Source organism: Elaeis guineensis, chromosome 6, assembly GCF_000442705.2.
Source record: "Elaeis guineensis isolate ETL-2024a chromosome 6, EG11, whole genome shotgun sequence".
Lineage (NCBI taxonomy): Eukaryota > Viridiplantae > Streptophyta > Magnoliopsida > Arecales > Arecaceae > Elaeis > Elaeis guineensis.
In genome coordinates this window covers 43395314-43413446 of record NC_025998.2, presented here as the reverse complement: position 1 = coordinate 43413446, position 18133 = coordinate 43395314, and the positions used below count along the sequence as shown (strand labels likewise).

General features: G+C 36.5%; 1 non-coding gene across 1 annotated transcript; it reads right to left on the bottom strand.

Moving 5' to 3' along the window:
• Nucleotides 1–10518: 10518 nt before the first annotated feature.
• LOC140858895 (small nucleolar RNA R71) lies at nt 10519–10624 on the bottom strand. Its single transcript, XR_012142299.1, has one exon. It is a non-coding gene; the product is annotated as a small nucleolar RNA R71 (small nucleolar RNA).
• Between the last annotated feature and the right edge of the window lie 7509 nt (nt 10625–18133).

Below are 18133 nucleotides of genomic sequence, written 5' to 3'. Positions count from 1 at the left end.
ATGCTGTGGTGTTCCTGGAGGAGTCCATTGGGAGAGAATCCCATTCTCTCCTAGATATGTGAGAAACTCACTAGAAAGATATTCTCCTCCTCGATCAGATCGAAGAGTTTTAATACTCTTTCCAGTTTATTTTTCTACTTCACTTCGAAATCGTTTGAACATTTCAAATGAATTCGACTTATGTTTCATCAGATAGACATATCCATATCGGGATAGGTCATCCGTGAAAATTATGAAGTAGAAATATCCACCTCTAGCACTGGTGCTCATGGGCCCACATACAACAGTATGTACTAGGCCCAAGAGCTTAGTAGCTCTCTCACCTTTTCCAGTAAAAGGTGACTTGGTTATTTTACCAAGAAGACAGGACTCACAGGTTGGAAGTGATTCACAATCACTAACTTCGAAGATTTCCTATTGACTCAACCTGTTTATTCTGTTCTTGTTTATATGACCTAGCCTCTAATGCCATAAGTAGATATCTGACACACTATCTAATCTAGGGTGCTTGCCAGTAGAATAGACTCTTATCAGGCTTGATCTTTTTGGTCTGGCTCTGCACAGATGTCCCAGCCTGAACTTGCACCTTCTTGACTTTCTTCTTCTTGTTCTTCTTTTCTTTCTCAAAAGGTCGAGAATCAAAAGATGAACCTCCCACTGAGTTCACTGAGTTCACCGACTCCTTGAGGAGTTGGTGATCCTTCTCAAAGTTCTGAAGCAACCCCATTAACCCATGGTAGTTTACTTCAGGCTTTGTCATTCTATAATGAGTGAGGAATGGGAGACAAGACTTGGGCAGTGAGTTCAGTATTGCATCTTTCCCAAGCTGCTCATGCAAGGGAAAGCCGAGCTTGCTCAATCGTTCCATCAGCTCGATCATGTACAATACATGATCAGTGACAGAGGCACCATCCCGCATTTTGGCGTTGAAGATGGCACAACTAGTCTTGTGCCTCTCCACGTCATCGGTGTGCCAAAGGCATCCTCCAACACTTGAAGCATGTCCTTTGGCTGAGCCGTCTCGAATCTGCGACTGAACTCGTCGCTCATGATAGCCAGCATGATACAGCGCACCGTGGTCCGATCACTGAGCCACTTCTGGTAAGTGTCTCTGATTGTTCCACGTGCATTGACAGCTGGCTCCTCAGGTGCAGGATCCATTATCACATATAGGATCCGTTCATGCTCCAGGACTATCTTCAACTTTCGGTACCAGCTACCGAAATTGGGTCCCACCAACTTATCATTGTCCAACAATGATCGGAGCGATAGGGAAGTGGCCATATCTGCACAAAAGAAAACCATAACCTAATTAGTAATTGATTCATTAAACCTAAAGATTTGGACTTTAATCAAAAAGTTTCTCCCACTATTTTATTCGAATTGGTAGCCTCTACCTTCAATTCGAGGAATTACCCTAATTCCTTAGCGGGTACTAGAATCCACTTAGACTGCACACAAGCCCAACTTTGGTTGGCCAACCCATGTACATCTAAGGGTAGGTTCATAACCAATTATTTCTCTAAACAATTTCTAGTAATTTTAATTTTGCCCCAGAAACCCTACTTTGGCCTCCACTGTAAGGATCCGGTTAGGTCCAACCATTAACATGATCATACTTGGTGTATCTAACCAACGAATGATTAAGCCCAACTTTGGTTGGCTCACCTAACCACCATTAGAGAGACACTTCCAAGTCATCATATGATGAGTGATAATTTCATTAGTCAACAAGCACCAGGCCTTTGGATCTGCAATGATTATTGAGTTCATGGACTCATTATCAAACACCTTAATGGGAGGCTATGACTCAGTTATCTCCATAACTTTATCATTTTAAGGACCTAATAATTTTAGAGGATTAAATAATATAGAGGATGAGGTCAGATGAACCAGCTTATCATGATCCTCCCACTGACTTCACCAAGTCATCTTAAGGGAGACCATTAAAAGGGCTGGTCTAGGAGCACCTAAATCAGTCACACTGATTTACCTAGCTGACATGGGTCAGCTCGAATAGTCAAGTGATCCGATCAAAACATAATTTCACCAAGAGGCCAGGTAAGTTCGATCAGTGGGAGGGTCTGCCAAAGCTTGCCTTAGACACCATCAGAAATGGCCAGGTAAGCGGGCTCCCAATTAAAAACCACCGGTCTGGTTTACCTTAGACACCAACTGGTTTAATTAGTTTCGATTAGATCAACCTAACAGTTCGTGCTAGACCGCTTAGCCAAAAATCAAATCCATTTGGTTCTCGTTAAAGACATGGACTTGACCAACTACAACTATTGTAATTGATCTAGAGAATCCTTGACCTAATCTAAGACAACAATTGATTAGATTTAGTCCATTCTCTAATTAAGTCCATCTTTAATCTAACCATAGGTATAACCCAATTAATGGACCTAATTTCTACAAACCCATTAACCCAATGTGTTATGATTTGTGTCTTAGGTTCTTCAATTCACAATCCTAGAACCTAATCAAACAACTTCTTAATTCTTAATTAAGTTTTGGGCTGAGGGTTGGGTTCGACTTTTCAAAAAATAATTTTCATATTTGTAAAACAATTTTACAATATGATTCTACCAATCATATTGCATGTTTGATTCATAATCAAGATGCAAGTGAAATAAATATGAAACTACTTTAGATTCTAATCTAAACAGGTTCATGTAATTGAAACAATTTCAACTTTAAATAATTTCTTTGCACAAAAATTATTAACAAAGAGATTTTATTTCAGATTTAAACATCTTTTAAATCTAATAAATCATAAATTTAATCTAGATCATATCTAACAAATTTATGATTAAAGATAGATCTACACAAACTAGGACAACCTTTGCACTGTAAGGGGTAAACCTTACAGCAGGACAACCTTGCAGTTTGTGATTGATCTAAAATTTTAATTTCAGATTTAATAATCAGATTATAAATTAGATTTAATCTAAAAAATAATCTAAGCATGTATAAATAATCATGTAATAAAGAACCTTGCTCTGATACCAATTGAAGGAACCAGATCTAGGGTTTCAGGGTTAGATCTTGAAACTTTTTCAAGATCATACAGCGAAAGACTAAAATAAATCAAAATTTATTTTCTAAGATCAGAAAATCTCTAGATCTAAGATCCTATTATATGATTATTACATAGCATTAAATCAAAAATTAAAATATATATAAATATAGTATGAACTACATGTTGATCATATCAACATGTTTCTATACTAGCTACATCTAATGTATGTATTAAATAATAGATCAGATCTATTACCTTGCAAGTTAGATGCTCTAACCTCACTGATCCGGGCTTAAGGATGATGTTGCAAGCCGCACACGCATCCGGCCTCTAGGAGTCATCCACACGAGCCCACGAATCTCGATCAGAAGTCCTGCTTCAGGAAATCAGCACAGTATGCTAGTACTGCGCTGATCCTTCTTTGATGGTTGATCAGGTGCCTCCTTCTTCTTGATTTGGACTCTTCCAAAGATGGAAAGTAGAAGGAGGAGTTTCAGATCTGAGACACTCTCAGGAAACTCAAGATGGAAGGAGGAAAGATATGAAAATAAAAACCCTAGAAGAAGACCCTCTTCTTCTTCACATTTTTCTCTCTAGACACCCAAACTTGCATCTTTTATATCTCCATGACCTAAAGGTATTTCTCTCTGATTTTTGGATGGCAGAAAGGCCTCTCAAATATCTATCTGTCCTTAAAATTTCATAAAGAAACTCATCTTATATAGAGAGATATGATAGAGTCCTTGTCTAGGTCAAACACCTAGTCAAGGCTTATCCAAACATGGCAAGTTAAGGGACGCCCAACTCTTGAGCACCTCCTCCATATTTTTGTATATGGATCACCAGAAAAGGGTGTACAATGTAAACCCTAAAAGCCACGAAAATTCCAAAAAAAATTTGGATAAATTCGGTGCAAAATTGAAAGAGTTTTGGATTTCTAAAACTCTATCTCATAGAATTCGAAATCCAAACTTATTCCTTTTAGATTTGATCCAAATCATCTTCCATGTAAGAAAGAAGAGAGGAGACCTTTTGTGAACGTGGGAGAGATCTGGGAGAGGGCTTTTGTCGCACAAAATAAGTGGAGATTGGCGTTGAATAAGAGAGAGGGCGTGGAGAAGGTTTATGTGGCGCATGGTGGAATCCTAGTCCTACTAGGATTCTGTCTCATAACTTGTTTTAATTTGGTTTCCCAAACCAAATCAAATCAAAATTAGATCAACCCAATTAAAATAGGTCTTAACCTAATTAAGAACCTAATTTAATCAGATTAAATTAGATTTAAATCTGATTTAATTTTCTAATCAAATTAGAAATTAGATTGACCCAAGTCCTAGTTGAACTAGGACTAGTCTTTCCTTGCACTTGGCTTATCCAATAAACCAATTGGACTTGATCCAATCAAGCCCAAACCAAATTTAATTAAATCATATTTAATTAGACTTAATCTCAACCCATTGGCTTAATCAAATTAAGCCAATTAGCAATCAAATTGCTAATCGATCCTCCTGCAACACTTGCACTGGGTTAAATGTCAATCGTATTGATTATTTAACCCTATAATGATTCTTAATCGTTGATCAACCATCCGATCGGATCATGAACTCTAATGTGTGTGACCTCATAGGTCCGAACCTAAGCCGGTAGCATAGAAACAAATTTCTATACCAATCGAAGTGACCATCTAGCAATGGTACCCGACGTCCGGATAGGTCGAATGTGTAGAACAACATCCTTAGAACCCATGCGGATATAGTTTTCATATAATTCATCTCCTTGACCAAAATGATCATAGGACACCCCAGAGCTCAACTGTCAACTCTGATCAGGTTGTCCACATTGTATTTCAAAATATCAAATCCATCTGATGGATTACCCTGGCCAAGGTTTTGCTAAATTGAAATACAGCGACTCATTCTTCTCCAACTCTTGGAGTGGTCAATCCCATCTCGATCACACTCTAACTTCGCAAGTACTTGACTGTGCCCAGAAGCCTTCCGTCCCTGAATTAGAAATTCAGTTAGTCCAGTACCAAAGCACAGTGAGTTGCTTGCAAGTCACTGAGGCGATCTCAAGTCTAAGGGACACTTATACCTATATCCCATCAGAGACATTCTCGACAGCAGAATGCTCTGGAGTTGGTCACGTTCAATGATGATGTACCCTTACATCTCACCTGTATGCCATACCAGTGTCTCCACACTCCTTGGTTAAGAGGACAACCAACCCATATGGCCTACAGTGACCTATGCTTGATAGAAACTGTCGTCCTTATTAACAGCCTATCATTTGGTCGTGAACAGTTTTAAGGACTAATCGATAAATCCTCTCTTTATCGAACTTAAATAGTCCTAAGGACTTCATCATAACAACGGAGTTCATTAGAAGATGAAAGCTTATGATGAAAATGCCAAATATATTTTATTTATTAACAAATCAATTACAATACTTGGTTGCTCAACCGTCAACAGCTTGACGATTGACTTTTTGGGACACATTTCCCAACAGGATATACCATTAACTCGACATAGACTCAATCTATGCGAGTAGCTCCCAATTAATGACCACCAATAAAAGCTGCCATACTTATCTTAGACACCAACTGGTTAGTCATTTTTAATTTGATCAACTTATAGACTTGGATTCGACCATGGAGCTATGATCAAAGTCCATATTGGTCTAATCAAAGATATAGACTTGGCTAACTACATCTATTAAAATTGATCAAGAGAAGAAATTGACCTAATTAGAATTAACTTTTAATTAGATTTGATCAATTACTAACATGATCCATTATCAATGATTTCTAACCCTAGGTCTAACCCAGTTAAATGGACTTGACTCGAGCTAACCCATTAACCCATGAGTTATAAAATTAATACCTTAGATCTTTGATTCTCAAATCTAGATCGTTTAATTCTCAATTAAGTTTTGGACTGATAAGGGTTCTGGTTTGGTGTTTGAAAATAGTTTTTAATTTTATAAAATATTTTTACAATCAATCATCTAATGATCAAGACTCTAATTTTAGATCTAATATATATTATTTCAAATCTAAAATAAAATTTTAAATTTTTTTTTGTGGTTCATCATCATGAAAAAGATCACGCAATACCCCTACACGCCATAGGAGATGCCATCAAATGCGTAAATAGGATAGTGAAATCCTAATTTTTTTTATGATTAGATGGCTATGAGGATCTATCCAATCAGATTACTATACTATTCAGATTCAAAATTAATTATTTAGATCTAATATAAATAATTAAAATTAGATTATATATAAAAAATTTATGTCATAAGAAACCTTGCTCTAATACCATCTGAAGAAAAAATAGATAGTTCAAAGCATGTATTTTTAAAATTTTATAATGAAATAATAAAAGATTAAATATTTTAATCTTTTAAACATACCTTAGATCAGATCTAAACTATCATTAAAGATCTATGATATATATAAAATCTGATATAAAATAGAAAACTGCATCAATCACATCGATGCCTTAAATCTGATCTAACTTTTAGATTATGTCGGTAGAGTTCAGAACTCATCATCTTTTCATGGATCGATGATCTCTACTACTAATAAGTATAGTACAAAGCTCTTGCTGAAGTCGAGCAGTCACACAGATCATCCGATCTCTACAGATCATCTACTCGAAGCTCTGATCGGATCTTCCTTTACGGGAGTGCTAGCTCACATCGAAGGTTCTAGATAGCTGATCCAAGCTCTTTTCTTTGGATCTTCTGGACTCCTCCAGATCAGAAGATGAAGTTTTATGAGAAGGTAGTGGTGTGGAAGATTGGACAAGACTCACTCTTATATTTTTCTTCTCACAAAACCTAGAGATGAAATCCTAGAACCCACAGCTCATGCTTGAGAGGAAGAACACTTCCTCTGTTTCTCACGCACGGAAGCCCATCCCAATCTCAACATTTTATATCCTCTCTCTCAGGTTTCTTATACCAAAAATCACTTCTAATCTCGCACAAAACTGATCTCCTTCTAAAGTTGGCATCCCATGGAAGATAAAGATAAGAATAAAGTAGTTTCGGTTCAAATTCAAGTATTGGTTGATCCTTATCACTAATTCAAATCAAATTTGAATTAAATTTTGAACCAAACTTTATTGTTATCTTATGAACTTAGAGAGGGATTGACCAACATTAGAATGGTACAAAAAATCTCATGCAAAAATACTTTATGCATGGAGAAATATGGTGGCGTGAAGAGGAGAGTTCAACTCAATTTGGACTCTTGGTTTTCATTCAAATTCAAATCAATTTGAACTCAAATTTAAACCAACCAATTTTTAATTCAAAAATATTTAGATGAGAATATAAAATAGACTTCTAAATATGAGAAAAAATTATATAAAATATTTTTCATATGAAGAATAAGAGGATGCAGATAAAGGAGGTGCAAGAGATTCGAATTTGAATTATTTTTCTCATCCAATTAGATTCTTAACCCAACTAAATTAGGTTAAATTCAATTAGATCATTAAACCTAATCTAATTAGATAGCAAATAATTTTATTTAAATTTTAATCAAATCAAAAATTAATCGAGCTCAAGTCCTGATCATATCAAGAATCAAATATCCTTAGCGATTAGGTCATCTTATAATCTAATCGAGTCAAACCAAATTGAATCCAATTCAATTAGATTCGATCCAAACTTAATATTCAATCAAATTAAATTAATTAGCAATCTAATTACTAATCAATCCTCTCATAATTTATCAATAATTAGTGAATTGATTTATTGTAACTTTTGCATAGGGTTAATCATCAATCGAATTGACTGTTTTATCCTAGAATGATTCATAATCATTGATCAGCCATATGATCAATCAAAAAATTTTTTTGAGTGTAACCTCATAAATTCGAACCTAAGTTGGTAATATGAGAATAATCTTTCTATACCAATCAAAGTGACCATCTAGTAATGATACCTGACGTCCGAATAGATCGAAAGATTGCAAAGCATCATTCAAGAACCTATTGGCATATGGTTACCATATAATTCATCCCTTTAATCCAAATGCTCAAGGTGACTGATAAACACTTAATTTAAGTCATTTAAAGCAAAAAATTATATTTAATTTATTTTATTTATTAAGAATTTGATGCTTCTTTTTATGTTTTACAGGAAAGGGATTGCCAATACAAAGAGTCTGATTTGCAGATCAAAAAGACTCAAGTTTAAAGAAAATTGGACTTAAAATAAAATTAAAATAAAAGAAGGATGCATACGGTATTATAGAAAATGAAGATACTATGCAAGAAACCCAAAAAAGATATAGGCATCATTTTAAAGAAACAAAATTTTTTTTTTGTAATCAAAAAGCCTAACAGCTAACGGGCGTGCAGCAGTGAGAGCGCGTGGCAGTGCGGGTGCAGGTGCGCGGCATGGTGGGTTCGCGGAGAGTTTGTGCTGGCGGACACAGTGGCAAACAGATAGATGGATCTGAAAATTAAAGGAAAAAATATAATACTTGAAAATACTTCAAGAGGAATAATTTGTATTTTCTTTATCTGCTTGTGATCTTTCCATCTCATCCATCCATCTTTTAGTCCTTAGTATTTTCTTTAGTCCCAGATCTGAAAATCATATAAAACTCCTCCCTCCTAACACCTATAAAAAGGCTCTTGTACTCTCATTTGAGGATCATCCCAGAAATTCTTCTAGAGCCTTGCATAGAGGAAGAGAAAGGGACTACTCCATAAGCAGCTAGACTAGCAGTCTCGGGAGTGGAGAAGAAATTTTGTAACGACACAAAGTGGGTTTATTGTTCTAAACTTTTTTGTATTTCTTTATATGCAATAAAGATTATACATTTTATTTAAATCATCATGAGTTCTTTATTTGCTCTCTTTCATATGCTTTTATTTATGCTTTCCTGTTAGATTAATATTAGGAATAACTTTTACTTTCTAGAGATGCACCGTGATCTACGGGTATGGGGTGTACCGAGGAAAGATAGGTATTTTTTCTAAGATTAATCATATCTATTTAATTAAAAAAAAAAGAGATACAACTCTACTTGTACAAAATTAATTCAAAACTCTCGAACTCTTTATTTTTTAATTACATCAATTTTAAGATAATTTATTTTCTAAATCAAAACAACGCTTCTTTCTTTTATTTTACAATCTCAACTTAGCCCAAGGTCCTTGAGGATACGATCTCGACTCATCCTATCTAGTAGTGAGTAGAGTTATTTTTGGTGCTATCAACGACTACGCATCAAATTTTGGCACCGTTGCCGGGGACCTTGGCACGGTTGAATTAAAAAAAAAAAAAACCACTGATATTTCATAACACTTAACTAAAATAGCGTAATCTCAAATATAAAATTTTTTAACTTGATTGGATATCTTGTTTCTTTGCATTGCATCTCCATAATTAACTTTAAGGGTGCAACCCATTAACTAAGATAAGGTGGGGATTTGATCACCCTTTCTTGGCCCACAAATCACTCTCTTGCATTTGTATAACCTAGACCTTAATCTAAAATTAATTAGACGTTGACCCCTAAGGATTTCGAGCTCATTAGGACAAGTGACCCTGAGAGTTGAACCAGGTTAGACTTGGTCAGCTAGCTGGTGTCTAGGCAAGTGGTTTGCGAGACGACTGGGCCCGAAGGAAGGTGGCTTTTAATTGGTTCTGTTCGTTGACCTGGCCAATTTAATTGGTGTCTAAGGAAAGCAATGGGGGGACTCCCACCGACCTTACACTTATCTGGTCAGTTGGTTGGTCAAGCTCCAACTTGGAGGGCTTGAAGGCTAACTACAGTTAGGAGCTGTCTAAAACTAGGGTAACTTTAGGATAGAGAGTCCACTGCGTGCTAACTTGATTGTAATTAAAATCTAACCACAACTAATTCTTCTATTAGTTTTAAGACTTCTTAGGATCTCTTCTTTAGAACTTTTTTCTCTCTTCTCTTCTCCTCTTAATAAAAAATAATAATAATTCTTAACAGATTAGGATAGTCTTACATAGACCTTTTAGTTGCATATTAGGTCGACGATCACTAAAACCCAACTTGCAACCATTAGACGAAGAATTAGAAAAGACTCTTAGGACTATCCGAGTTAGAAACATGGCTGCACCTGGTGAGGCTAATCCTCCACGCTCATTGAGAGAATATTTCACTCCATCCTCGTATACCTACTCTCCATGCATTCAAGCACCTCCAGTAGAAGCTACCCAATATGAGATTAAGTCTAGCATTATTCAAATGTTTCCATTATTCTATGGACTTAGTAACGAGGACCCATACAAACACTTGGATGAATTTCTTAAAATTTGTTCCACAGTAAAAATCTAAAACTTCTCCGATGATGCCCTTAGGTTGAAACTGTTCCCTTTCTCACTTAAGGACAAAGCCAAGCATTAGTTAAACTCTTTAGACTCTATAACCATTTCAACTTGGGAACTTCTTCAAAGAGAATTTCTCAAAAAATACTTTTCAATTGGAAAAACAAATCAAATTAGAAAAGCTATCACTAGTTTTTTCCAATTGAAGGGTGAACTTTTTCATGAGACATGAGAAAGGTCAAGGGACCTCATTCATAAATGTCCACACCATGCTGTCCCTAAATGGCAACTTTGTCAGTGTTTTTATGATGGTCTATCAGAGAAACACCGACAAATGGTTGATGCATCATGCGGTGGGACATTCATGCTAAAGAGTGAGGATGAAGCCGGCAGCTCTTTGAAACACTTAGTAAGAATTTTCTACATCATATGTCTGTCACCTCTAGAGAATAACTCATGCTTCAACAAAAAAGAACTGGAATTTATCAGATTGGAAACGTCATGGATATCCACATTAAGATAGATGAACTGTCTCAAAAATTAGACCATCTTCTAAATACTGGACAATCCCCGATTCCACCTAACCCAATCTAAGAAGTTTGTGCATTGTGTGCAAGTCTAAACCATTTTGTTAGTGAATGCCCAGCCGCACCTCAATTTTTTGAGTTTGTGCTCGAGTAGGTTCAGCAAGCTCAAGTCCAACAAGCCCGTAGATCAGGAAACAATCCATATTCGAACACTTATAACTCCAGCTGGAGAAACCATCCAAATTTTTCCTGGAGACTACAACCAGTGGTTGGCCCTGCTGCACCTCGACCTCAATATCAGGACCCAACATATAGACATGGACCATACCATCAATTTCAAAATGCTCCTCAACCGTCTACTACTGGTCATAGCTCAGCTTTTGAGGAAAAAGTTCTAAAAGCACAAGAACGATTAGAAGTCAACACTCAGACCCTTAACTCTCACACACAATCCATTGCTAAGCTAGAGACCCAAATAGGTCAACTAGCGACTGCATTCAGGAGGAGGAAAGGAGGAAAATTACCTAGCCAACCCGAGAGCAACCCAAGAGGGCAATTTATGATTGAGAGCTCTAATACCCCAGAAGTTTTTTCTGAACACGCCAAATCAATCATGACTCTGAGAAGTGGGAAGGTCATTGAACACACTAGTAAAACCAATGAGACTGACCTTAAACCTCTAACCGAAGCCAAATCACCCAAGAACAAGGAGGACCTTAAAATAGAAAATAAACCAACTGCACCGAAATCATCTTACTTGCCTAAAGCCCTATTTCCGGATGCCCTGAAAGCCCCTATTCCTGCAGATAAGAAGGGAGGAAGACTCGATGAGATGTTGAAATTGTTTAAGCAAGTCCAAATTAATCTTTCCCTTCTAGATGCAATCAAATAGGTCCCTGCTTATGTCAAATTTTTGAAGGATTTGTGTACCCAAAAACGTAAATCTAGATCACAAATCTCAAAGAAAGTATGCCTCACTGAATAGGCTAGTTCTGTCTTCTAGCATGCCACTCCTCCAAAGCTTAAGGACCCAGGAGCCCCCATCATTTCCTATGTTATAGGAGATTATCACATTGAAAAAGCTCTTCTGAACTTAGGGGCAAGTGTGAATCTTTTACCTAGTTCAGTGTATGAACTTTTTGGATTCGAAGAACTGAAACCCACATTAGTCACACTACAATTAGCCGATAGATCAATTAAGGAACCATGTGGAATGCTTGAGGATGTCTTGGTCAAGGTAGATGAGTTTTACTTTTTAGTTAATTTTCTGATTCTCGACATGGAACTAGGTAGCAACCCAAGATAAATTTTCATTATCTTAGGATGATCCTTCCTAGCTACGGCAAATGCATGCATTAATTGTAGGATAGGAGTCATGGATGTATCATTTGGGAATAAGAAATTGAGACTGAATGTGTTTAGTGCTTCCCAAGAACCATCAATGGATAGTTGCTTCGAAGTAGATACACTAGAAGATATTATAGAAGATGCAACACCCACAATTCTAGCACCAGACCCCTTAGATACTTGCTTGGCTCACTTTGGAGTGTATAATTTTGAGGGATATATGAAAGAAGTTAACACCTTGTTGGATACACCACATGATAAAATCACTCCTCCATGGACAATCAAGTATGAGCCATTGCCCACATAAGCTAGTACACTAATAGTCCCATCTTTAGAATCACCACCTACGTTAGAATTGAAATCCCTTCCTGCTACACTCAAGTATGTATTTCTAGGACCCAATGACACCCTCCCGGCAAATATTTCATCAGACTTGACCCCTAATCAGGAAGCACAATTGGTTGGTATTCTGAAGGAACACAAAGAGGCTATCCGTTGGTCCATTGCCGATCTAAAAGAAATTGACCCCTCCATTTGCATGCACCATATTCATTTTGAGGCAAATGCCAAACCCCATCGAGATATGCAGAGGAGATTGAACCCAAACATGCGTGAAGTAGTAAAGAAAGAGGTGGTAAAGTGGTTAGATGCTGGAATAATCTACCCCATATCCGATTGTAAATGGGTCAGTCCCACTCAAGTAGTACCTAAGAAATCAGGTATTACTGTGGTTGAGAACGAAGAAGGTGAACTGCTTCTCACTCGCATATTATCTGGATGGCGAGTATGCATAGATTATAGAAAACTAAATACCGTTACTAGGAAGGACCATTTTTCATTGCCCTTCATCGACCAAATCTTAGAACAGTTAGCAGGATAAAGTTTCTTCTATTTTTTTGATGGTTATTCAGGGTACAATCAAGTACCTATATTTTTGGATGACCAAGAAAAGACTACCTTCACCTGCCCCTATGGTACCTTCGCTTTTCAGTGTATGCCATTCGGGCTCTGCAATGCACCCGCTACATTTCAACGGTGCATACTGGCCATTTTTTTGAATATGGTGGACAAATATCTTGAAATTTTTATGGATGATTTTTTTGTGTTTGGAACCACCTTTGAGGATTGTCTCCATAATCTTTTCAAAGTTCTTAAACAGTGTATGGAGATAAATCTCGTCCTAAGTTGGGAAAAGAGCCATTTCATGGTGCAGAAAGGAATTATATTAGGACATATTATTTCTGAAAGAGGGATCGAGGTAGATAAAGTCAAAGTTGAGGTCATTTCAAAACTACCACCCCCTACTTCGGTCTGACAAATACAATCCTTCTTAGGTCATGTCGGATTTTATAGACGCTTCATCAAAGACTTTAGCAAGATTTCAAGACCTCTGTGCAATCTATTGGCCAAGGACACATCATTTGTCTTGGACGAAGACTGTTTGAAAGCATTCAACACATTACGAACAGCCCTGACAACAGCACCCATAATAAAACCCCCTGACTGGTCCATTTTATTTGAGATTATGTGTGATGCCTCTGACTTTGCAATAGGTACCGTCTTAGGCCAAAAAATCAATAAGGAGCCACATGTGATCTATTATGCTAGCAAGACTCTTTCCGATGCCCAATTAAACTACACCATAATAGAAAAAGAGCTACTAGCAGTAGTGTTTGTCCTTGAAAAATTTTGCTCATATCTGTTAGGGTCTAAGGTTCTAGTTTACTCTGATCATGCGGCTCTGAAACATCTCCTCTCAAACAAAGATACTAAACCGTGTTTGATTAGATGGATCCTTTTTTTATAAAAATTTGATCTAGAAATCCGAGATAAGAAGGGTTCCGAGAATGTGGTAGCTGATCACATCTCCAGGATCTTAGTTGAACACATGATAGGCATAGATGAGGTCAAAGAGAAATTTCCTGACGAACAACTTTTTGCAATCTCCTCTAGCCATCCTCCATGGTTTGCCCATTTTGTCAATTACTTATCAACAGGACAAGTACCTTCTCACTGGACAAAACAAGAAAAGGATCGATTTTTCTCGTAAATTAAACATTATTTCTGGGAGGAACCTGAACTATTCAAATACTGTCCTGACCAAGTTATTCACCGTTGTGTCCCCGAGAGTGAATTCCAAAGCATTCTCACTTTTTGCCATTCTTCAGCATGTGGGGGATATTTTAGTGGAAGAAAAACTTAGCAAAAGTACTGCAGAGTGGGTTTTATTGGCCAATGCTTTTCAAACATGCACATAAATTTGGCCGAAGTTGTCTGCAATGTCAGCAAACAGAAAATTTATCCAAGAAGGATATGATGCCACTGACCCCCATTTTAGTAGTAGAATCTTCGATGTTTGGGGGATTGATTTCATGGGACCTTTTCCAGCCTCATTTGGATTCGAATATATTTTGGTGGCAGTTGATTACATGTCAAAATGGGTGGAGGCAATAGCTATATGGACTAATGATAATAAAGTTGTAACTAGTTTTATCCAACGAAACATCATTAGTCGATTTGGCTTCCCAAGGGTGATCATTAGTGATGGGGGGGCTCATTTTATGAATAAATATTTTGAAGCACTTATGAAAAAATATAATATTACATACAAAGTGGCCACACCATATCACCCCCAAACTAATAGTCAGTTAGAGGTGTCAAATAGGGAGATTAAACATATCCTAGAAAAGACGGTTAGGCCCGATAGAAAGGATTGGTCTCTTCGCTTAGATGATGCATTATAGGCTTACCGTACAGCTTTTAAAACCCCTATCGGTATGTCACCCTACCAATTAGTTTATGGCAAAGCTTGCCATCTGCCGATTGAATTAGAACATCGTGCACTCTGAGCCATACGAATGTTTAATTTTAACATGAAGAATGCAGATTCTAATCGAAGGTTGCAAATCAATGAACTGGAAGAACTTCGCAACGATGCATACGAGAGTTCACAAATTTATAAGGCTCGAACCAAAGTATTTCATGACAAATATATCTCTAGAAAATCGTTTGAGCTAAATCAAAAGGTATGGCTTTTCAATTCCAGGTTACGCTTTTTTCCCGATAAACTTTGATCCCGATGGGATGGACCTTTCATTGTCACACAAATATTCCCACATGGAGCAATTGAAATTCATGACCTCCAGAATGGCAATACATTTAAGGTAAATGGCCAACGTCTGAAGCCATATGTAGATGAAATTGCACATAAAGAATGAATCGACACCATCTACCTGTGTGATCCACTTTATAATGAATAATAAACTTGACGTCTGGCTGAAGACATAAAACTTAGCGCTTGTTGGGAGGCAACCCAATGATTTCATATTTTTTTTACTTTACTGTAGCTGCAGAAATTTAGAACAAGAGCCTATTAATCAATGAAGTTATCTTCAACTTTCGAAGCAAAATTATCTCAGGTGCACTCTCTCCTTTTATTTTCTTTGCTTTCCTACTCCATTGAGGACAATGTAGATTAAGTTAGGGGAGAAGGAAATTAATCAAATCCTCGAGTATAGTCAAAAATAATTAGTTTTGTGTATCCAAATTTTATTTTGATTAAGAGTCAATTAGGCATCTTAATCACTGAATGATTAACGGTCAAGATAATTTTAGAGATACTGAGGAATAAATTATTAAGAAAACCCAATGAATGGTAGGGTTTAGACTAGATCAAATTTTAGGAGTAATTCTACAACCCTCTTCTTATTGATCTTAATAAAGAATCTACTTCATGAGAGATTGGGTAGAAAGGTCGAGGTATGCAAAAATTCTTCTTAAAATTTACTTTAAAAAAAAATATTGGTTTCCTACTGAGTAACCGAGCCCCTTCGCCTAAGTAAGCATTATGGTTCGCGTAAAAAGGTGGACAATATTAAAAAAAAATAATGGATAATAAGGAGACTAAATTGCAAGAAGATAATAAACCTCTCTCACATTAAGTTAGAGGATTTAAAGAGTAAAGTGGAGAGTTGGTGAAAGAAAAGCTCTTGAAATTTCTTTAGTTAATACTCAGCCACTAATTGGGTCAAATTGATAATCCAATGAAGTATCTCTTTAATGGTCTGATCAGGTATCATTTATCTTTTGGGATGCCTAACCTAACTTTTGATTCAAGATCGAGTCGGTACACAATGCTGATATATCTATTTTACTCGAGAACGAGCAAAATTCAAGTTGGAAGGTGTGATAAACACTTAATTTAAGTCATTTAAAGCAGAAAATTATATTTAATTTATTTAATTTATTAAAAATTTGATACTTCTTTTTATGTTTTACAGGAAAGGGATCGCCGATACAAAGAGTCTGATTCGCAGATCAAAAAGACTCAAGTTTAAAGAAAATTAGACTTAAAATAAAATTAAAATAAAAGAAGGATACATACGGAACTATAGAAAATGAAGATACTATGCAAGAAACTCAAAAAAGATATAGGCATCATTTTAAAGAAACAAAAGTTTCTTTCTGTAATCAAAAAGCCTAACAGCTAACGGGCGCGCGGCAGTGCAAGCGCGCGGCAGTGCGGGCGCAGGCGTGCGGCATGGCGGGTTCGCGAGGAGTTTGTGCTGGCAGACAGTGGTGAACAGATAGATGGATCTGAAAATTAAAGAAAAAAATATAATACTTAGAAATATTTCAAGAGGAAAAATTTATATTTTCTTTATCTGCTTGTGATCTTTCCATCTCATCCATCCATCTTTTAGTCCTTAGTATTTTTTTTAGTCCCACATCTGAAAACCATGTAAAACTCCTCCCTCCTAACACCTATAAAAAGGCTCTTGTACTCTCATTTGAGGATCATCCCAAAAATTCTTCTAGAGCCTTGCATAGAGGAAGAAAAAGGGACTACTCCATGAGCAGCTAGGCTAGCAGTCTCGGGAGTGGAGAAAAAATTTTGTAACGACACAGAGTGGGTTTATTGTTCTAAACTTTCTGGTATTTCTTTATATACAATAAAGATTATAATTTTTATTTAAATCATCATGAGTTCTTTATTTGCTCTCTTTCATATGTTTTTATTTATGCTTTCCTGTTAGATTAATATTAGGAACAACTTTTACTTTCCAGAGACGCACCGTGATCTACGGGTACGGGGCGTGCCGAGAAAAGAAGAGTTGTTTACCTAGTACTTTTTGGAGATGCACCATGATTTACGAGTACGGGGTGTGCCGAGGAAAGATATATATTTTTTCTAAGATTAGTCATATCTATTTAATTAAAATAAAAAAAGAGATACAACTCTACTAGTGCAAAATTAATTCAAAACTCCCGAGCTCTTTATTTTCTAATTACATCAATTTTAAGATTATTTATTTTCTAAATCAAAATAATGCTTCTTTCTTTTATTTTGCAATCTCAACTTAGCCCAAGGTCCCTGAGGATACGATCTCGACTCATCCTACCTAGTAGTGAGTAGAGTTATTTTTGGTGCTATCAATGACTACACATCAGTGACCTAGGATTTAACTGTCAATCCTGATAAGGTCATCCACATTGTATTTCAATTTTAAAAATCAATCACATAGATTATTCTGATCAAAGTTTTACTAAATTGAAACACACTGATACATTAACTCTTACTTATTCGGAGGAGTCAATTCCATCTTAACTCACACACTGACTTCGTAAGTACTTGACTATATTCAAAAATCTTTCATCACTGAATTAAAAATTTATATAATCCGACACCAAAGCATAGTGAGTTGCTTGCAAGTCACTGTAGTGATCTCAGGTTGGAGGGACACTTATACTTATATCCTTCACGAGCTACTCTTGACAGCAGAGTGCTCAGCAATTGATCACGTTCGGTGAGATGTACTCCTACGTCTCACTTGCATGCCATACTAGTGTCTCCATACTCCTTGATTAAGAGGATAACTAACGTACATGGCATACAACGACCTATACTTGA